Source organism: Anser brachyrhynchus, assembly GCF_964034855.1.
Source record: "Anser brachyrhynchus genome assembly, chromosome: 8".
NCBI classification, from domain to species: Eukaryota; Metazoa; Chordata; class Aves; order Anseriformes; family Anatidae; genus Anser; species Anser brachyrhynchus.
This window is the reverse complement of record NC_137702.1, coordinates 16306266-16318344: the sequence shown is the minus strand read 5'-3', so window position 1 is coordinate 16318344 and position 12079 is coordinate 16306266. Positions and strand designations below refer to the sequence as shown.

Below are 12079 nucleotides of genomic sequence, written 5' to 3'. Positions count from 1 at the left end.
AGGTTTTGGAATGTGCGTGGCTCCTGTGTCTTCTTTTTATTTTCTGTATGCACCTACATCTTGTCTATGTATTAAGAAAATTTTAAAATGACAAATATTTATTCTTAGGACAAGTGCACAGTGTTATTCCCTACTAGAATGTATAAAATGTGTTCCTTAAAATAATTCGTATGTCTTACCTCAGATACCCCATAAAAGTCGCTGGTGTTCAGTATTCAGAACTTACAAAACCAGTACAATCTGGCCATGAGTGAATGAAAGCTGATCATCTTTTCAGGAATTCTTGAGTGTTGGCTTCCTTGCTAAAAGAGGTGTCAGCAGTGTTACTTGAACGGGAAGAATGCAGAGCATTCTGTTGTTTCCTAAAATCCTTTCATAAGCCTTGCTTTCTGCACACCTGTTGCATCTAGGTAATTCTGAGCACGATGAAATGCTGAAGTTGTTTTCTGTGTTAACTTCAGTGGCTGCTGTTTGCCATTTTGATTATATTGCTGCATTTTGAAGGTCACCCTGTTCTTAGCGGTCCCATCAGAACCAAGTGCTAATGCTGAACTTTTTCCTGACAATATAGGGCTGTAACTGGCACACAATGGGAGTCCATCAAAACTTTATCCTCCACTGAGTGTCATTGCATTTGTAATGATAATATTAATACACAGATCTAATGCTCTGTGGATCATTATCTGGCAATGGACCAATAGTTGGGTATAAAACGCTAACAACTAAAAAGGAATACTAATTCCTTTGGGCTTATAATTGTTGTTCATTACAAATCGCTACCAAAATAGGCCTGAACTGATTCACAGGGAATTAAGTAGATTTGGTTTAGTAATGTTTCCAGGTTTCTGAATAAATTATGAATGCATCTTGACTGTTAGAAGGAGATACTGACATTATGAAAGGGTAATGAACAGATCTGTAAGAAAAAACAACCTCAGCTGATCAACCTATTCAAAACCTATTAAGGCCTGATGAAACGCGTTTTTTTCTTTCCTTGTATAGATGTGCAACAAGTCGTAAGTTGTGGACTTTAATAATATATTTTCTTCACAAGCAATAACACAGCAATTAGGAAGTGCTCACTGAGGTAGAAATAATGGTAACTGCTGCGCAGATTAGCTTTGCTAAAGGGAGCTCTCAGACATCCAGTAAAACAACATATTCCAGGTTCCTGTTGGTGTGTAATTTCTACTTTATTTACTTATCATCACAGTTAAAGAGGACTCCTGGCAGTAATGAGGCTACATAAATGCACATATAATACTATAAGATGTTACAAATTATATAAAAGATAAATCTAATGATTACCTATTATAATGACAGTGCAGTCACTGGGGATATAGTACAGTTTTGAGAATCCTAGGGCTGGCAAAAATGCCGCTGCGTAGTGTATTCATTATTTCTGAGCTTCTTGTGCTTCTGCACGGCTGTTAGTAAGACGTGTAATTCACTTTAAAGGGAGCTGCTAAACACAACGGCTCACAAATCTTTATCTGGTTCAGCAATACTTAGAAGTACTGTGGTAAATATGAAAATAACAATCCTGACAAATTAGGTTGCAGAATATTTGTTACCATTGTGATAAAAAAGGAAGATAACATGGCTGTCAAATTGTATCCCGTATACTATAACTGCCTTAAAAACAAACATGCAAAAAATGCCACATACTGCAAGTTCTGTCGCCAGTAAGTATGTGCGAGTCCATCAGTGCTAACTCAGAGAAATGGATATTGGTATCTCAGAGCCCCAGCAGAGTTTTAATCTTTAAAATCTGTAAGGACTCTGATTCTGCTGCCTGTGATGTAGAACATTAAAAAAATGTCGAACAGAATTCAGTCACAGATTAACCATAGAATATTTAGAATATGTGCTTACAGTAAAACATTTGTAAAATAGCAAATGTTAATTAAAATAAATTATAATTAAAAATCACTTCAGAAGTGTCAAGGTTTTCTTTTTTTTTTTTTTTTATTATTTATGCTAGATGATGATGCCTGAATCCTACCTTCTCCTCCTGTAAAGACTTTTACAGGATTATATGTGTAGTGCTGGATGTGAAGGCAATATAGGAAATCTGTTACACAGAGTGTTATGAATATTAGATATTAGAGGCATTCTGCACTGAATAAGTTATGATATTTGTGTAAGTGAATTATGTGAACAGGAGCCAAAACCAAGATTTTAATAATAAGTGAGTAAAGTTAAGCTGTTAAATGTTCTGACAGCTGAGTGCTTTGAATTTAAAATCAAAGTGCTTAGTAATTTAGGACACTAAATATGAATTTACTGATTTTAGCCATGTTGTGTTGTGAAATAGTGGTGTTGTGGAAGACATGGTGACTTGTGTTATTTATTTATTTTTTTTAAAGAGGGAACAAAGGGGATGTCAGCTCTTTCAGTGTTGTTAGATTGCAGTAAGGTAGATGCTAGAAGTGAGTGTAGACTCCACGGACATTTTTGAGTAAGCCCTGCAAATGAATGGCAGAGAGGATGGAGGTGGTTGTGGTCATGCCGTCTGCTTTGTGTGATAATCCTGGGGTGGCTGAAATGGAACTGGAAGGGAAGGATGCCAGCACGATGGCAGTGTAGTCGTCTGTGAGGAGATATGAATGAGAAATGCTATATAGTTGATATTTATGGTTGGTTTATTACAGACTTGCAGAAACATGTGATGGAAGACAAAGGGAATGAAAGTCAATGATGACACAAAAATGAGGAATGGCAGGAACTAGCCTCTTGGAGTTGAAGAGGGAGATGAATAAGGCACATTCGTATTTGATGCTACTCTTCTTATCCAGGGAAATTATTTAGATTTCCAATATATTTGTCTGCCAATTAGTTCTTTTCTACCATCCTTGTCCATCTCTGTAAGGTCTAGACTGGGACTAGCTTTTTTCCGTCTCTTTTTTTCCCCTCCACAAATACTTTTAAAATGAAGTGCATAAAACCCACACTCTTTATGGCAATATCTAAGAGCAACTGTTGTAAAAATGAGAGTAATTTCTTGAGAGGAAAAGGAAGGACACTAGTTGAAAGGAATGAAGGCTTCTAAGAGAGGATTTTTTAAGGTAATAAACAATTGAGTAGAACTGCCTAAATTTTGTGTAACAAAGGTGTCTATATTCAGTTACTAAGGAAGATGTATGTGTCTTCTTAAAGGGTAGGACCTGCAGTCAGAGACCTTAAGATGTTTCATTAAGTCTTGAACTATGTTTGCATGTTTGACTCCCAGAGAAGACTGGTATGTCTTACTCCTGCTCTCACTTACCAATCCCAATACTTTGAGATTTACTTCAAATTGGCCAAAAGTCATTAAGGGAAAGACTGACAGATGATAGGGCTGTGTAAACCTGTTTTCCTCAGGAGACCCCACTTCTGTTTGCATGATGCAGGCATACATTCGTTACTGAAATGCCCATTCCAAAAGTTCTTTCCTTGGGCCAGGCTTTAGTAACTATTTCTTTAAAAGATGCAGGAACCCCGCCTTCCTTACCAGTCACCCTCGTTATGTCTTTAGTGTGACTACAGGATTATATCAATGTCAAGAACATTGGGCCAAGTTTTATATGACAGCCAGAAGCTCTTCCAGCAGCTCTTGGTAAAGTGATAATGTCTTACACTAAAAGGCACAGAAGACTCCCTGTTTGCTTCCCCGCAGTGACAGTCATGTCATTGCCAGCTCCTTGGTGGAGCAAGGAAGATCCTGTCTTCACTTCCACACCAACTTTTGCCTGGTTTGTGAGGTATAAACTAATTCCTCTTCATGTGTATATATATCTGGTGGTATGGAACTATACTATCAAAAATGTATGACTTCAGTAAGGCATGACAACTTATCAGCACTATAAACTATAGATTATACCAGTGTGCTGTGCCTGACTCAATCTCCCTGTGTTAAATCATGTCAGGATCTGAAATTCACTGTTCCATAAAAAAGAATAGAGGGAGCCAAAATATCTGCGCACACAGGTATATGCATCTATATAGCAAAAAATTATAAGGTGTGCGGAGACTCTGACAATCCCTGCAGAATCCCCTGGGAATAAGTTTTTGCCTGGTTAGTATTTCGAGGGAAATGACAGAAGCCCAGTCACTTGGGACGTTTACAGCTAGACCAGACAAAGCACCTCAGCATCCTAGGGCTCCTGCCCTGGCAGGAGAATGTTATTAATGACCATTAAGTCTTGTGCATCTATAAGATAAATTCTGTGACTTGCTGTTCAACACAGATAGGCCTCTGTTTGTAAAATTACTACTCACATTTTAGTGTGTCCCATCTTATTATTTTTCAGGTTCAAAAACATGAGGTGTGAGAGGCAGGAAATGCCTTAGTGTAAATAGTCCTTTTTAAAAGTTTAGGAATTAGAAATAACTCACAATGTATAAATCATATGGCATAATTATTGCGTTTAAATGTTACATTACACTTATGTTTACATTAATTCTTAATAGGTCTGCTTTTTTTCCTTCTGAAAACATAATTGGAAACAATATTTTCCCTCTTATTCTAATTAAAATATTTTAATAAATGTTTATTTAGATACTATGTCATGGAAGGTTGCAGCCTTGGCTGCCTAATGTAATGTAAAAATCAATTAGATACAGAAAAATATCTGTTTTTAATTTACGAAGAGTAGATATCTGCCTGATCGCTGCTGGGTAGCAATATCCATAACGTTTTATATATTAAAATAGTAATGATTAGTATTAATCTTGAACATGCTGTAGTATTTACCTATTCATATATTCAGAGGTAATCTGTTTCCTTGAATGCAGCTTTTGAGTTGCCATATTGTATCATTTCTTTACCACAGTGTCTTCTACTGTGGTTTGAAAGCGATTTCTAACATGCATCACATACTCTACGTTTATTTGTCTCATGCAGAGATCAGCATGCAAACATTGCTGCATATGTAAGTCTTGTAACTAATTGCATGCAAAACAATGCAAAGATCTGAACGTTGTATAGCAATTAATAATCTCTCTGCTAGTGTAAGTATGTTCCCTTTTCCCCATACTCTCTTCCTCCATGCCCCCCCACCCATAAATCATTTCCAGCCTGTCAGAATGGATCTGTGCTGGCAAAGAAACAAGGGTAATGTTTCAATTTTCTCCATCTGGTAAGATATTTTCTGTTAGTTTTTCTCCCTCTCTGTAGTTATTGAATTTACATGGAAAACTATGCATTGTATGACTAATAAGATTCCCTGAAATAGAGAGGAGAAAGCATGACGTGCCTCTCACCAAGCCTGAGGTTGGATGTCAGGCAGGGTGAGTTCTGTCATCTGCACGTCAGTGAGCAGCGGAGCTGAGGACCAGGCTACCTTCCTCCCCTCCAGTGGAAAGGAAAGGACTCCAGTGTACTGGCAGAGAGGCTAGGTTTATGGCCATGGGTCTGTGTGTCACTGCACTCTAACCACATCACTCCATTTTTCTCCAGCGTACAAAATCATTTTAAATACTAATTATTAGAAAATGTTTCCTTATTTTCTTAAGTGTCAGTTCTTCCAGCACTTGGGCTTTTTTACCCACGTCTTTTTTTTTTTGACTTCGACTACAAGCTTGGAGGGTTACTGGTTTTTTTTTTTTTTTTTTAAACTTCATTTGTTAAGTATATTATTAATTACTTTTTAAAAATAATTCCACATGGGAAAAAGCTATATCCTCTCTGAGTGCCAGATCCCGTGTTCATGATAGCCCTTGTCACCAGTTCTCTGTATTTCTATGGGAGTTTCCATTACAAACTAGCTCATAAATGATGTACAGTGTTGTTATAGCCATTAAAAATAAAAGCCTAACTTTACTTACTTGAACAGAGAGAATTTTTTTTTGTCCTTCTGAAGTAACCACATCCTGTTCTTTTAGGATCTGTACACGTAAAGAAGTATTTGGATGTACAAAATAGTAAATACTTCTTGGGTTAGCTCCAGATTTTGGAGCATAGCAACCCTTAGGGGAGAGGTGCAGTGAGGCCTGGGTGGCAAAAATGGAATCAGCAACGAAGCTCTGTTTGGTGCTACTGCTACAGATGCTGGCCAGGAACACTCTCCTGGGAAGCTGATTCACATCCTAACTGGGAGAATGCTTCCCTCGTCTTCCCCTTGTTCCTTACATCTTAGTGCTCAGCATTTATTGGAGGGTTTTAGCCAGCTGGCACTACCTGTCAGATCCAAGTTTTCAGGACTGAGTTAAAATTAAGAAATCCTTAAAATTCTGACTTAATTTATCCCCCCCCCCTTTTTTTTTTAAATTCTTCTTCTGTTGTTTTAGCCCTTTTGGGTTGTTTTGGTTCATATTTTCAAGTTTTACTTCATTTTCGAGATGTGTAGACACTTTCTTTAATGGCAGTTCAAATTCATATCTACTTGCATGATTTTAGCAGTCTGGTTTTTAAGAGAAATAGCAAATATCACATGACTCTTACAAAAATAATGGGAGCTGGCAACATTATCAATTTCCTCTGAGCATACTTCCATTATAGTTAGGTTATTGGACATGCTTATTCGTTATTACGAGGTTTCCTGTGTATGCAAAGAGCAGAAAGCCTTGGTCTGCAAGAAAACAAAAACCAACAAACCAAGAAGAAACAGATGTAAATTCTCTGTGAAAGAGCAGAGAGAAAGTGTGCATGTGCATACGTGCTTCTGTCTCCACTGATAGCCATCACTGAACGCTGGAAACAAAATGCTGTTTGACTTTACAAGTAGGGAGAGTGCTTAGAAATGTACAGGCACAAAAGTGTCCATGCAATTTCACAGCTAAATACACTACAATTATAATCTAATGCAATAACAATTTTAAGGGTCATTGCATAGTACAATACGAGATATCTTTTGAGTGGTAGAAGGCCCCCACCCGGCTGTCACCTAAACAATAGTTACGTCTGTCTGGGAAGGGAAACGTTTGAACTGAATTGCTGGTACAGGGACAAAATACTTTTTCAGGTGTTTCTTTGGTGTCCCTGAATTTCTTAGAAGATAAGGGGGCTTTAAAATCACACCTACCCACACACACCTGGAATCTGAAACTCATTATCTCTATCAAGAGAAAGTTAACTGTTCCTTATTTGTGGTTTCACGTCTAAATCTTTTCTTATTTAGTGGTTATTGTTGTTGGATTTTGTTTGGACTTTAGCAGCTCCAAAATGCACTGTGTGTTCCCTACATCTGGAATAACATTATGCGTGTTCCAGACATGTGGCTGTAGAACTATTGATAAATAAAAGGTAACTTTACTTTTTAATGAGGTCTAGGCATATGGCAAATAGTGCACTAAAAACATGAGAAGTCTGGGTAAGAACCTAACTAAAGACAAAAGTAACGGGAACACTCCTTTTATCCTGTAACTTCAGTCTCAGCTTTTTTCCTTTTCATGTGTTTGCAAAGTCTGTGCAAGTCTTATTTGTGATGATGTTCATTTCAGCCCCGTGTGTTGCTCTGTGGTCCAGCAGTGACTGGGAGCACTTCAGAGACAGCACACTTTCAGGTGTCACATTACAGCATCTCCTCTGGCTGATAAAAGAGAAGTTTTAATAAGCTCCAAAAAGCCTCGGATCCAGGACTTTCACCACTGCAATGCTGTTCATTAACATGTTAGTAAGCATCAATAGATGCCTCCAAAAGAGACCAAAAGCAGCCAAAATGAGCTGCTTCTTCCAAACATAAGCAGTGGTATAGAAATTCTAGGTTTGAAAGGAGACTTCCATTCTGTTTTATGGGTCTTTCAAAACAGAAGATATAAGTCATCATTATTAAATCAAAAAGGCACCCTCTGTGCTTGCCAGCCTTTATGTCTGCCAATCAGATTTCTGGAAATGCTGTGTTTTCCCTTATAAAACTAAAATGTGTTATGATGGCTTGAAAAAGAGAGGAAGAAAGTAAAAAAAAGAACTGATAAAAATATAAATCAGGAATTGTTCAAAAATGTTCACAAGGTAATTCACCAAATTTTCAGTTATCTTACCAGTTCTGCTGAGCTACAGCTTACATATGTTTGTCTATCCAAAGTATGTTTTCTTTTTATTCAATATTACATCTTTCCCAAAGAATGTTAAGTGACTCTTCAAAGGCAAAATAAAATCAAAAGGGGGCAGATGTAAATAATGTTATATAAAATAGCGTTTGTATATGAAGAAAAAGGGAACAACATGATGAAATTGATGTCAGTTTAAAACATGAAGGAATTCCATGCAAGCCATGGCATTCATTTAAAAAGATGTCTTCTGAGGCAATAAAGGGGAGTGGGGGCACTGCTTGTTGGGATGGTGAGTAACTACTTGCTTTTGGAAATGCATGATCCCAATGGAAGTAGCTGAGATTTACAAGGCAGCTGTATGTGTGTAATGTGATATATATTGCTGTTTGCTCAAGAAAAGCATTGAAATAGCCAGCCACTTGAGTTGTTGATTCTTCTGTGGTACTTGGAAGGTAAGTAGGTCCTAACACTGTTGATTTCAAATGGGTCTTTGTTATATGTTTCATGCCATAGAAGTCAATGAGACTGAAACACGTGTTAGGTTGAGCATGTACCTCATTTGAGACTTAGTAATGTTTGACTGAAGCATTTATGGAGGTGTGATCACTAATGATTGCTTTTTTATAAAGTTATTTAGATTGTGAGACAGCGGTTCGAGTAAATACTAAATGTTATCATTCCTAGCTAGTTTTATTCTTCATCTGCTGTGTGATGAGATAGTGCTGGATCTCCAGGTGGACAGAAACCCCAAAGCGGAACACTGGCACACCTGTGAAGCAGTGAGAACCCTGTTGGTGGGGCAGGGTGCACGCTATTTGAAATACCTTGCTTTCTGAATGCTACAGAAATGCAGCAGCACAGCTGAGAAATTCAGGATCAAGTTACAGCCTCAGCTGTGCTGACACTGCTAAAAGGGGACACGTTTCCTTGTTTCCTTCGCCTCGCCAGGCCTCTTCCCAGTACTGACGTCCTGCCCCCTCCCCGCACAGACTCTGGCGCCTGTCAAACTCTTTGCTCGACTCAGTTCCATAGGCAGATCCTGTCCTGTCCTCTTGGTTTGCTGCATCACATTTCACTGTTTTGCCTAGCTAAAACAGCTAACAGGTAAGAGCCAGAGGCAGGAGTGCATGGATGGCGGGGAGCACCGAATGGTGAGCAGATGGCAGAGTTGAGCTCTTCCTATTTCAGCAGCAGTAACCAGTTGGGTCAGCTCGCCGTACAATGTGTAGCTTCACCAAAAGCAGTAGATTCACCTTTCACAACATGCAGTTGCAGTGGCTTTGTTGCTAACACGCTCGTAACTGATGCAGATATAATTACTTTTCCCGACGTATATTATCACACTGGAGATTGATGTGTGTTCTAATGAAGGGGGATAGCAAAGTTACTTGGTGTTATCTGCAATCGAGAAGGAGACTGCTTGTGTTTTTCCCAGGCACTTTTTCGAACAAGATGATTTCTGACAGCTTTTAATTGTTTTCCTCCTTTATGTGTGATAACGATCAACCAAATAACATGCCCCAAAAGGCACACTTTATAAAACAAAAAATAACAAAAAAAACATGCATGCATAAATACAACCAGGAATGCTAGTGCTAAAATGAATGGTAAATTTCGTGGCCCTTAGTCTCATGCTCTGTTGTTCTGAGATGGGCGAGGTTGTCTAGCTACTCCTCTGTACAAATCCCTCATTTAACATATTTCCACCTAACGTACACTTTAATGATCAGATTGTGGACATGACTGCATAGGGTTTGTAATACAAAAGCTGATAGAAGGAACTCTTCTAAAGATGCAGTTATAAGAAAATGCCAAAGAACCACATAGATCCAATTACGCTATGAAGTTTTATCTATATTTTTGTTTTATGCCTTGAACTTTGGTAGCGCGTCTGGGAACTTTATTCAGACTGCTCTGAATTTTAATTTATTCAGGCAAAAGCTGGGCCAGCACTGTTTATCATGTGGATTACATAAATGTTCGCTGAAGAATTCACTAGCACTGAATTTCTAATTACTGTTTTTATCCACGCAGTAAGAAGTTTTGCATGTTGCCTTCTGACCTCTGCCCAGTTGATAATCATTTCAAGTTTCATAAGGTTTTGGTAGTGAAGACTAAGAATTTTGTGAATTACATGTATGCTCTGACAATATGTTAGAATATATTCATAAGAACGTCAGTGATTTGCGGGATTTTGTTGTATAGCACTGACTGTCTGACTCGGTGACAACCTTCAGCACCATACCTGAAAACAGGATCTATGGCACAGAAACTCATAAAGCAGACTGCAGAGTTTGCCATGGCAGAGTTACAGTTCTGGTCAGCTCATGCAAGTAACACCTGGCTTGCTTTCGCTGTAGTTCTAGTTAGTCCAAGAGAGAAGAAAAGAAGCAAGTTTTTTTTTGTTTAGTTTTGTTAATGATTTCTTCAGCATTAAGCAGAGGTTCATTTGCCATGCTGCTAGGCTTGGGAAGAGAGACCAGGCACATGCTTTGTCCAGGTATATCAGGCCAAACCTTTTGTACGTTGTAACCACGTAGAACAGAAGTATTTTACTGCTTCCAAAACGCTCTTTTTTATTGCAGAATACAGCCATATGAGATGATTAGAAATTCAGCTGCTGGCTTTTTATTTGTACAGTGTTTGAAATATTCTTGTCCACGATAAACACATTTGGTTTGTCTTCATTAAGCTGACATTTTTTTTTGCCATAAGATAATGTAAAGCTTGCTGTGTGGGGGATTTCAATAAACAAAACAGCGCTTAGTTTTAAGAACTCTCAATAAACAACCATTAGATTATTTAACAAGATGTTTTAATCTTTAGAAAAGTTTGACTTTTACATTTCCCAGATGCCTGCTTTCATTGTTGTTCTTAAAGTCCTACTTATGTGTTTGGACATTTTAATTATTACTAATCTGAGCACATTGGGTGTGATTTAAATAGCAATGATTTATTATTTTCTGTAGCTGCTCCCTGTATGTGTAGACATAATTTTGTTTTGCTATGTACAGGCCTGGCTGTATTCTCTTCTTTTATTGCTGTGTGTTCCTGCCTAAATTCCCTTCCTTTCTAGCCTCCTAGTTTTTTCATAAGCAAAGCTCTCATCATCAGTGGAAATTGGTTAACCCAAGGGGCTGCAAAAACTTTTGTTACCTATGAAAGAAATGCCAGAATAATGCATCACAGTTAATGTAGTGATTTGTCTTTGCGATTCATTTCAATACCATTCTTATCTGCGGTAACACTGTGGTGCGTGTGTTAATGTAGTACATTTTAAACATCAGCAGATGGGGCCCTTGTTTCCTTTGAAGAATGATTCGTCTTTGAATTTTATTTTTTTAATGTCTGTGGCAAGAATGAATTTTTCTTGTTATAACATACTAAATTAATGTAGCCTTTGTCGCAGATATGGATCTAAACGCAGATCAGAACGCCCAAAATTTAGTGGAAAGCGAGTGTTTCCAAATCTAACTGAAGATCTAAATTTCATGGCTGGCCCTTATTTCTGTAACTGACTGAACAAAACCTTTTGCTTTGAACACCTCAGAAATTTTTTAGGGTTTGGAAACCAGCTATCTGCCTTGTGGTTGAATCCATCTTTCTACTGTATTTCATAAATCTTTCTGTAAGTAAAAGAATAAAGCAAATCTCTATGTCTTCTGCAGCAGGCAGCACTTTTCAAAGTTATTTACAAAATGCAGTTCTCCTTTTCCGAAGGTGAAATAACATAAAGGCTGTATAAAAGTGAAGAGAAAGGCATTGTAGAAGCAAAGCAAAGATCAGTGTGGAGACTACTGTTTTCTTTTAACTGTTGCATCTAGGGCACATGGGGCTAAGGATACTGTATGTCTTAACTAAATTTCCTTGCTTTTGAAAGACTTGAATTATAAGTGGAATGGGCTGAATATTTTACTATGGTAGTTTTATTTCTAAGCTTGGTTGTCCCCTTAACTGATTATATTTGACCCAAAATGCATGCATTTTGTTCATAAGTAAAAAATTGTATGGAAGGTGAAGCAATATACTCTGATGCCTTAACCAATCTTATGATGTATTACAAATGCATACTTGTATTTTTCAAATGGGTGTCTCATAGTTTGGA

General features: G+C 37.8%; 1 protein-coding gene across 50 annotated transcripts in view; it reads left to right on the top strand.

Annotated features, from left to right (window-relative positions):
• The window catches only part of LOC308199202 (uncharacterized protein), a 506154-nt gene that overhangs the window by 109876 nt on the left and 384199 nt on the right, over positions 1-12079 (top strand). The window contains exon 3 of one of the 50 annotated variants that reach the window (XR_013954463.1): positions 8923-9078. The exons of the other annotated variants lie outside the window; for them this stretch is intronic. The gene's annotated coding sequence lies outside the window, so the exon portion shown is untranslated. The remainder of the gene's footprint in view (positions 1-8922; positions 9079-12079) is intronic. 50 annotated transcript variants of the gene reach the window in all.